This window comes from Ceratotherium simum, chromosome 26, assembly GCF_057802395.1.
Source record: "Ceratotherium simum simum isolate JZ-2026a chromosome 26, ASM5780239v1, whole genome shotgun sequence".
In the NCBI taxonomy this organism is placed as follows: domain Eukaryota; kingdom Metazoa; phylum Chordata; class Mammalia; order Perissodactyla; family Rhinocerotidae; genus Ceratotherium; species Ceratotherium simum.
Genome location: NC_141925.1, coordinates 1,243,104 through 1,249,427, shown reverse-complemented (window position 1 = coordinate 1,249,427; position 6,324 = coordinate 1,243,104). Strand labels below are relative to the sequence as shown.

Here is a 6,324-nt window from a genome sequence, read left to right as displayed (position 1 = left end):
CCCCTCCAGGAAGCCCTCCCTGGTTCCTGTGGGGCACGCTGTCTCCTCTCTTCTGTCCTCCGGGAGCCTGGTCCTGGGGGTTCCTCAGGAGGGTCCCAGTTAGAGGCTCAGACAGAGCCAGCAGGAGACAGCTTAGGCCCCCAATGACTGGAGTCCCCATGCCAACCCACCCTCCCCAGTGTCCCTGTCCTCATCCCCGTCCCTGTCCCTGGGTCCCATGGTCTCTACCACAATCAGACGGGCACAGCACAGCTGCCCAGCCCAGGGCAGGCCCTTCCTAACTGTCCTCTGGCCAGCCAGTGCCTGATGACCAAGCTGATTAGGGGGCCCTGGGCGGGACTGGGACTTTCCTGCCCCCCCCAGCTCCCCGCCCAGCTCCAAATCATAGGCGAGGTTGTGGGTCCCTCTGAGATCCCCTCTTAGATGTGGGAAACTGAGGCACTGGTTGGGGAAGTTGCCTGATGATCCACCAGGATGAGGCTTCTCGGGGCACAGACTTGTCTCCTTCCTGTCAGCACCTGGCCTGGAGCCACAGCTCAAATGTGCATGTCCCACACTTGACCAGATGACAAATGAAGTGGACAATGGCACCACCCTCTGTGTGCGGGGCCTGCGCTGAGCCAGTGATGGCTGCACACCTGGGAGGGCAGGCCTCAGGAAGAGGGACCTGCCCCAGTCAGCCTGGCACAGGGGGAGCGGGGTTGAGCCCAGGCCGCACCTCCCAGGGCCCAGGAGGCCTGCTGTCACCCAGTGCAGGGGGTGGGGCAGGTCTGGAGGAACCCAGGTCCTCTGTCTCCTGGACCCCCCAGTGCCATCCCCGGGTCCCCACAGGAGGGGACTTCAGGCCCCTCACCTGTCCCAGCTTGATTCTCCTCCAGCATTGGGGACCCCTCTGCCCCCCTGCACCCCATCACGCAGCTCTCTGCAGAGCCCTTGATGTCCCCAGGATTCCAGGCCTGCTATTGAGAAAGAAACTCCAAACACCATCTGTGTGGTCCCCTTGACAACTGTGTGACACAGTGCCATTTCTGTCCCCATTTGGCAGGAGAGCAAACTGAGGCAGAGGGAGGGGTGTCCTGCCCTGGAGTGCATCCCTCCCCTGCCCTGGGGCTGCCCTCCCGGCCTAGGGGTCTCGTGCAGCCCAGCAGAAATGGGTCATGTCGGTCTGCATGGCAGCCCCCTCAGGAGGACCCCTGGACATTCCCATATCTCAGACTGGACCCCTCCTCCTGGCTGCCCCCCCAACACCAGCCGCTCACTTGGGTAAGGCTGCCCTTGGGCTGCCATCAGGAGGTGCAGCCTTGACCCTTCCTGTGGAGCCGCACTCGCTCGTGTCTGTACACAGTAGCTGGGCTGAGTTGGGTCTGGTTTTCAGGGATGCGGGGACACCCCAAATGTCAGATCTGCGGCTCTAGGCTCCCAGTGCCCAATCCTTGTCTTCCCACCCCACCCTGAGCCTTTCCCCATGGTGTACCCCTCCCTCCACACTCCATCCAGCCCAAGGCCAAGCTATACAGGCTTAAGAAAGTTCTGGAAGTCATCATGCCAGCAATGGACAGTGATGACTCCGAGTAGGATGGGGGAAAGAGGATTGAGGGCAGATTTTAGGTTTCTTCTGAACACGTCTGTGTCTTGCAAGGGTTTGCGGGGGGCTGTACAACATTTGTAATTAGAAATGACTTCTAGATCAAGAGGAGAAACGTGCAGTCTCGGCGCCTCCCCTGTTATGAGGTTTCAAATCGGAGTCGGAAGCTGAGGGAGCGTTTGGCTGTGCAGAGCCAGAGCCCTGGGTCTCCTGTGCTGCGGGAGGTGGACTCCCGGTGCCCCTCTGTCCCCTCCCTGGGGGGCTGCAGGGGCAGGAGGGCTGGGGCTGGGGCTGCGCTGGAAACACAAAGAGCCTCCTGTCTCGGTTGTTCTAGAGCCTCGCCTGACATGGACACCAGCCTGGGAGAAATAGGGTCAGAGTGGGTGTGCGTGCGTGTGTGTGTGTGCATGCGTGCGTGAGCATAATCAATCTATAAACACAAACACCTCCAACTTTAAAAATCAAGCAAAACGATTTTCAGCAACTGTGGCAAACAGCGTTAATGCATTCATTTAGTTAAAAATCTCAAAATGATGAAAAGAAACCCAGAACTCCTGTAGCCTAATTGACAAAGGAGGAGCAGACTGCCAGAGGAGACAAACTCCTAACACACACACAGGGCATGTCCAGCTCCCCCAGGAGGAAATAAGCGCAAATTGCAAACTGAAACAGCACAAGGATGCTGTTCCTTCCGAGGTCAAAAACTGAATACATAGTATGCCTTTTTCCCATAATGCAGCCTATAACACATCTATTGTGTTGTTCTTATGCATCACGTGTAACATATTATGTATCACGGACATGGTGTTACATGTTGTTACACTCTACCCGGGAGACATTGTGTCTCACATTTGTATCCAGTGTTGGATTCAAAGAAAACCAGAGCCGACAGAAGTTCAAGAGGTGAAGGCGCATTTTACTCAGGACTGTGGAACGGGGGAAAAGACCCGTGCACACAACTGGGCTTCACTCCGAACCAGCAGGGACGGCTCGGGGGTACAGGATGGCCAGGGAGCATGCGTGCATCATCGGGGGGCCGGTGGGTAGAGCATTCCTAGGAGGCCTGGGGTGACTCTGGCTGAACTGACCCAATAGGGTTCCCGACGACGGCAGCCCAGGGCCATGGCCACCAAGGAGGGGAGTGATGAGTTTTGTTCAGACATCGAGGGTGATCAGGAACCAGGCTCCGGGGATTCTTGCTACACTGACCCAGCCAGGTTCTGGCTAAAACTGGATTCTCCCAGGAGGGGCACAGCTGGGCCCAGGAGGAGGTCCAGGAACCTGGCTCAAGTTTGGTCAAGCAAAGAATCTTTGTCACCGGCCAGTGAAGAAGGGAGCACTGTGATCCACGACTGGCGGGAGGAGAAATGGGAGCAGCCTTGGTAGAATCAACACGGCCCTGCCCCGCGGGCGTTCTCGGGGAAACTGCTCTAGAATCCGCGGTCCCAGGAGGGAAAAGCCCAGGAACCCAGACAGCAATCGCAGCCTCACGTCCACAAGCGGAAAGAAGGATGTAGCACACGTCTGTGCAGCTGGGAGGTGTGAACACATCCCAACAAAAGACAAGCGGGAGACATGGGACACGGGCACGTCCGTGACACGGATCGGGACAAGTGTGGGGGATACAGCCCTCTGGGGACTGAGATCTGACGATAGAAGGGGACGGCCTTCCCCGGCCAGGGGGTGTGTGTTCCATACACGAGCAGGTGCTCAGCCTCGTTAATAGTTACAAAAAGTGAGTTCAAACCTCCAAAAGAGGCCACTATGCACGTGTGAAAATATCAAATGTTGGCCTGAATGGGCTGTAATGGTCATTCTCCTGAATTGCTGGTGGGAATGTAAGGGGAAAGCCCCTTTGGAGATGAGTTTGGCATGGTCTAGAAAATGGAGGATGCGCAGACCCCAGCCCTGAGCAGCCCCCTTGCTGGCTCACGCACAGACATTCGGGTTGTGCACATAGGCACGGCCACCGCCACCTGGTCCTGACCCTGACGGGGACAAGAAGTCCCCTGTAGCAGCCTGGATGACAGGCACCTCTGGGGGGTCCAAGTGGAGGTGAGAAATGATGAGCTCGGCTATAGGCGGCATCGTGAGAGACCGTCACAGACATGTGTTCAGGGAATGGTGAGGCTCAAAGAATGTTACGATCGATTACAGTCACACAAACAGGAAAACTGGGCAAAAGAGCCATCCCGCATGTGACCGTGCACAGTGTGGGCTGCAGGGAAAGGCCGGGAGGTGATGGTGTGGAGGGGGAGGGTTGGGGGGTGTGGGGGCTGTGCTCTGCATCCTGACATCCTTGCTGGGCGCCTGGGTTTCCTTTAATGATCTGTGGCTCTCTACGTGTCCCGAGGGCACGGTGCTGCTCCCCAAAAGGAGACACGAGCCAGTGTGCTGAGAAGTCGGCCCCGGGCACAAGGGGCTCAGGAGGGGCCGTCCTCACAGCGACACCCACTGCTCGGGGGCCGGGACGCACAGGGACAGCAGCTGCACTTGGCCGTGCCCTGGACCCCCTTCCTCTCCCTCAGCGACACCCACAGCCAGAAACAGCCACAGCCACATCTGCTTTCCGTGCTCTTTAATCTGGACCAGCGCCCACCACCTGCTCCCTGGGCCAGGCAGGGAGGGGGCTCCAGGCAGGGGGCCGGGAAGGTGGGGGAAGGACGCCACCTGGGCAAGAAGCAGTGGTGCGGAGACAGGAGGGAGCTGGCTTCTCCGCCAACCCAGGTGGCAGCCCCGGGACCCAGGCTCAGGGATCCTTGGGGACATACTGGTGGATCCAGTCCAAGTAGTAGGTGACGCGGGTGTAGACGCCTGGCCGGTCGGGCAGAGCACAGCTGTCACCTCAGCTGACCACGCCCGCCTGCATCAGGTGCCCCTCATCTTGCAGACTAGGGGCCCTCTGGAGTCACCCTGGGGAGGGGGACGGTCAGCGGGGGCTCTTGCGGCAGGGGCGGGTGGGGGCTGCGGGGGACGAGCGGGCCCACCTGGCAGGAGTCACGCTTCTCGTTCCCGGCACACAGCATGTCGGCACGGACTATCCAGACGCTGTCCCCCGTGGACACGCCAGTGTGGTATTTCGTGTCACAAATGCTGTTTTCCACAATGGGGACCTCCACCTCCTTCAGGGGAAACGGTGGTGGCAGGTGGACTGGGGGTGAGAGGGAAGGAAGAGGCCGCGTCAGGCGGGAAGTATATCCATGAAATACCAGCCCTGACCGTGCTCATTTCCTACAAGGGGAAACGGAGGTTCAGGTGGGCTAAGCGACTTTCCCGGGCACCCAGGGGGGCGGCACCGGGTCTGATGGGCTCCCAGCCCCGCGCTCGGCACATCCTCCCTCCCGCCACCTCGCCCTTCCAGAGTCTCCAAACTCCCACTCCCTGAGCCAGCCCGGCGGGGCCCTGTCCCCAAAGGGAACCCCAGAGGCTGGGCCGTGGGTGTGACTGGGTCCTCCCGCCCAGCCCTCCAGCTGTCCCTGACGCTCACCTCCATTGTCCACATCGCCCCAGCCTGTCACCCAGCACAGCATCCCTGTGGGGAAGGTCTCAGAGGCGGAGGGCAGAGTGACCAGCTGGACGTGGCTGCAGATGTTCACGGGGTCCTGGAGCTCCAGCAGGGCGATGCCGGCCCCGTTCTCAACCGTGTAGTAGTCGGGGCGGGGAGGACCCTGCTGGCGGGCAGCAGCTGGTCTCCGTGACAGAGGTGCTGCTGGCGCAGCTGCACCCTGATGTCTGCGGGGTCTTCGACATCCCTGGGAGAGGGGGCGCCCCTCAGGGGCCTGAGCAGCCTCCTGGACCCTCCGGGGCGTGGGGGGAGCCCCAGGCCACCCCACTCCGCCAGGCCCCAGCAGACTCACGGTCCCACGCAGTGTGTGGCGGTCAGCACCCACTGTGGGTGGATGAGGGAGCCCCCGCAGAAGTGCCTCCAGTAGTGGGTGTGGAGTCTCAGGCTCACCTGCCAGGGCCACTTGCTCCCAGGGGCCTCCTGTCTCCCCACAATGCCCGCTCGCTCCAGACCGAGGCCTGGGGCTGGGGCAGGAAGCGCCCTCAGGACAGGACACAGCCCGGCCCCTGGGCTCAGCCGTTCCCTGGCCCGCACAGCCCTGGGTTTCTCTGAACCCACCCGTCACTGGGCCAGTGGGGTGAGGGGCCAGGGGTCGGGACTCACCGGGGCCTGCATGTACCAGGCTCCCCAGGAGGGGCAGCGCCAGCACCAGCAGCTTTGGCATCTGGAAGGAGCAAGTAGGGGCAGCGTGAGCCTGGTTGGGGCTGGGCCCGGCTGAAGGGCTGCAGGGTGTGGGGTACAGCTGGAGTCGGGGCCCCCGAGGATCAGGGTTGGTCCGGGCCTCGGTCCTGAGGCTCGGCTACTGTGCTACACAGTGACATCCCATGTCGGAGTCTCGGTGGGGGGCCTTACCTTGGCTGGTCCCTGCTGCTGTCGACCCAGCCCGCTCTCCCCTCCCCATTTATCCTTCCAGACCAGGAGGGGGTCAGAGGAGGGGCACTCCTCCTATCTGAGAGAAGGAAGTGATGATTCAGACAGAGGCCCCCATGTGACCTGTACCCCCACCGCCCAGATGCCCGTCTGGGTGCTGATGGCCCCAAGGGTGGGCCGTGCAGCCAAGCAGAAGATAAGCCACCCCCCACCCCAAGGTGGGTCCTGGCTCCTGGGCTCTGGGGGCTGAGACGCTAATCCAGGGGGCTGGGGTGGGGGTGAGAGGGGCTCCAGTCTCCATTCC

The 6,324-nt window shown here is 61.1% G+C and overlaps 1 pseudogene across 1 annotated transcript; it reads right to left on the bottom strand.

Moving 5' to 3' along the window:
- Positions 1 to 4,160: 4,160 nt before the first annotated feature.
- LOC101398382 (tryptase-like) lies at positions 4,161 to 5,942 on the bottom strand (annotated as a pseudogene). The gene is made up of 5 exons (XR_015556434.1): positions 5,754 to 5,942; positions 5,443 to 5,608; positions 5,073 to 5,337; positions 4,573 to 4,736; positions 4,161 to 4,498 (listed from the first exon to the last, which is right to left on the bottom strand). The product of XR_015556434.1 is annotated as a tryptase-like (transcript).
- Positions 5,943 to 6,324: the final 382 nt, after the last annotated feature.